Genomic DNA, 3,812 nt, shown 5'->3' with positions numbered 1-3,812 from the left:
CTTTTTTTTCCACCGAAAAGATTGCTTTAAAAGAAATTAGAGTTAGTGATTATTTATTTTATTTAAATAAAATTTTAAAAATATAACTTACGATGAACGAATGCCACCAAGAACGTTTGATGTTGTCCGGTACCACCGTCCAACAGTAGTAGAGTTGAGGAAAATTTGACGTTATTATTGCTGTAAATTTTTTCCTCAAATCTTTATCGTTAACCCCGAACCTAATTATAATAACAATTTATTAATATTAACTAATAATATAATTTAAAATAAATATTGAAATAATTTAATTTATAAATTAATTACCATAACGCCCCGTCTAGTTCGGGATCGATTAGCGGCACCTCGCGAGTGTCGAAGGAATTTAAAATTTCCTCTACCTCCTCCAGAGTTATATCAATCTCTGGGAAAAGTGGAGGAGCGTCCACCGGTTCCGGAAGACGAGAAGGTGGTGGTGGCGGCGGTGGCGGTGCTCCTGAAGAACCCGCTAACAATCCTCCGGAACCAGAAAATCGCCTACGAAACTGTAAAAAAACAATAGTTAGTTATTAATACAAAACATAAATATTAAGAATTGAACAAGAATTGAAAACCAATTACCATTATGTGATTTTTGTTTTGGTTGAATTTTTTTTTTTGTTTGATTTTTTTTTATGAGTTGTTGGAATGAATGGGAAGAATGGGGCCGCTCGCCCTTATATAATCGAAATTTCCAACGGATTTCCAACGGGCATCCGTTGGAATTTTCTGGGCGCATTTAATGTTGCGTGATAAATTCCAACGGATGCCCGTTATAATCTTCGTTTCCAACGGGCATCCGTTGGAAAAGAAGAATGTAACGGGAATCCGTTGGAATTTATCAGCGGATTCAATGTTTCAACTATTACAACGGGTGTCCGTTGGAACTTTCCAACGGATGCCCGTTGTAATTCTCGTGTCGATTCGATTGGTGCGCTTCGATTCCAACGGACGTCCGTTGGAATATATGTGATCATTCGAATTCTGCGATTCGATTCCAACGGATGCCCGTTGGAATTTAACAATTTTTTAAAAAAAATAAAAAAAAATATGATAGATTTTTCAAAATACAAATACATATGAAAACAATAAAAACAAATAAGTCTATATAGAATCTTCATCACTTTCATCATCCGGAGTTGTATCATGGTCCGAAACGAATTCGTCTATATCGTCTTGTACGTGTAACGAATCATCAAGTAACTCGTCGTCTATGTCAGGAAGTGCAAGTGTCTCGTCGTAATCATCATCTAGTCGGATGGGAAGAACCGGATCTTCGAGTTGCTCTTGCATTGGTTCATCGAGATCTTGTGTTGTTGACGACGAATCCACGATTAATCTTCGTGGGTTAATCTTCAAAACAGCTGACCATTGATCTTCCCGTCGCCGTTTCACCGATGTCGTAGAATGTTTCGGATATGGAATGAAGCATACATGGTCTGCCTGATCTGAAAGTATAAAAGGATCGTACTTTGCATATGAACGTTTCGGGTTTATGTCAATACCTCCCCATCAATTTTTCCGTGAGCCGCGTCCCGACGTTGTATCAAACCAATCACATATGAATATGATTGTTTTCAACCCGACTAATCCTGGATACTGGAGTTGGAAAATCTGCCGAAGAACCCCAAAGAAATCAGGATCTTCCGATGACCCGCTTTTTATACAAACTCCGTAATTGAACGTGGATTTATGTTTTCCATGATCGTAAGTGTGAAACGTGTATCCTCGGGTGAACATTATCGGCCAGCAAATGACTTTTCTTCCAGGTCCATGTGATATATCTCTGATCCATGCCGGAATTCTATCACTACATGACTGAATCTGCGCATAAAAATTAAATTAATACACAAATACATACACATACATATATATATAGCTAGAATACTTACGTAGTCTCGTAGCCAAGATGCATAATGTTGTTCCTTCATTCCTTCAAGTTCCTCCCCACTTAGATTAGGATATGTTGCAAAAACATCCTCGTCAAAAAGTCTTAAAAACATGTTGTTAGCAAATATATAAATATGTAATTAATTAATTTCTAATCACATCTAAGATTAAAAAATGTGTACCTTTCGTATGGCTGAAGTTCTTCACAATTCAACAGTATATATGTGGCGATGTGATTGTACTCTTGTACTGTTAACCAATATTCTTCAGATTTGCCTATGAGACGTCCAATAGGCTGAAAACTTTCGGGAATAAGTCCGAAACATGAATCATAGTGGTAGAGATAACTTCTATCGTCTTCGTTGATAGCCCTCCTTGTCTTCGTCTGAATATGAGATTCAAAATAGAAAGAACTGAAGTAGGAGATCTCCTCTAACAAATACTGTTTGACGATAGATCCTTCCACTGCTGCTTTGTTTTTAGCCTTCTTCTTCAGATGGAAAAAAAATCGCTCAAATGGATACATCCATCTAAACTGTACTGGACCACCGTATATCGCCTCATCTGGTAAATGAATAGGTAAATGTTCCATCACATCAAAAAATGAAGGTGGAAATACATTTTCCAATGTGCAAAGTATCTCAGGAATGCTGTCTTTCAAAACCTCTACATTACTTCTTCTCAGAGATCTTGCACATATATCTCGAAAAAATGTGCTGATACCGCATAACGCTCCGTGGACACTCGGTTTCAATAGCTCCGCAAATGCAATAGGAATAAGTATTTGCATGAATACATGGCAATCATGACTCTTCATTCCCATAAGTTTTAATGAATCAGTATCAACACATCGCGCCAATTTGGATGCATATCCATCAGGGAATTTAACCTCTTCTTTTAACCATTTAAACAACACCGTTTTACCTGGTTTTGTGAGTCTGAATATCGGCACAGGTGCGTGACCATCACGTGTCAACTCCAACTCTTTTCTCTTGCATATATCTTTCAAGTCCTTCCTCGAGTTGATGTTATCTTTACTTCTCCCTGGCACATTCAGAACGGTGTTGATGATGTTATCAAAAAAGTTTTTCTCTATATGCATAACATCCAGATTGTGTCGAAGCGTTAGCGAACTCCAGTAAGGCAAATCCCAAAAAATACTACGCTTATACCAGTTATGCCAATCACCAAATCCTTTGCACTTCTTATGCCCAAAATTTCCTCCACAATGCACAGAAGCTTCCAAATCATCCAAATATCCACTATTTATTCGCTCAGAATAAATTTGCTCTCCGGTTTGCATAACAGGACCTTCCTCAGTAACGATTTTACCTTTGGTAAAAAGCGTACGATTTTGTCTGAACGGATGATTCCTTCGAAGAAATCTGCGATGACAGTCAAACCAGCACGACTTTCTCCCATGTCTCAACTGAAACGCTTCTGTTTCCTCCATGCAAAACGGACATGCAAGTCTTCCATGTGTGCTCCATCCCGATAGCATGCCATACGCCGGAAAATCACTGATCGTCCAAAGAAAAATATTCCAACGGATATCCGTTGGAAAGTGTAACGGTAACGAACTTTTCAACGGATTTCCAACGGATATCCGTTGGAAAGTTTCTCTATTTAAAGCACTCGGCCATAGTTCGCCCAAACCACTCTCTAAATCATTCTTATACTATTCTTTTACCAAAAATTCTCCTAAAAATGACATCTTCAACAAATCCGAATATTCGTTCGTCCCGACAGTGGATATACGAAAGAGTTGATTCGATTACAAAAGAGGTAACGCAAGAATTCATTAACGGTTTGGAACAGTTTATGAATTTTGCTTCTATGCAGCCGTTGTGTCAAGAACGTGGAAAAATGCTATGTCCATGTACAAGTTGTCGCAATTTTTCATA

At 38.1% G+C, this 3,812-nt stretch overlaps 1 long non-coding RNA gene across 1 annotated transcript; it reads right to left on the bottom strand.

Moving 5' to 3' along the window:
* On the bottom strand, window positions 1–399 carry LOC104809988. Its single transcript, XR_771242.1, has 3 exons — window positions 307–399; window positions 92–221; window positions 1–24 (listed from the first exon to the last, which is right to left on the bottom strand). It is a non-coding gene; the product is annotated as an uncharacterized LOC104809988 (long non-coding RNA).
* Window positions 400–3,812: the final 3,413 nt, after the last annotated feature.

The sequence above is a fragment of the Tarenaya hassleriana genome, unplaced genomic scaffold (assembly GCF_000463585.1).
Source record: "Tarenaya hassleriana unplaced genomic scaffold, ASM46358v1 Cleome17, whole genome shotgun sequence".
Taxonomy (NCBI): Eukaryota; Viridiplantae; Streptophyta; class Magnoliopsida; order Brassicales; family Cleomaceae; genus Tarenaya; species Tarenaya hassleriana.
Note: the sequence above shows the minus strand (reverse complement) of the source record. Positions and strands in the feature narration are given on the sequence as shown.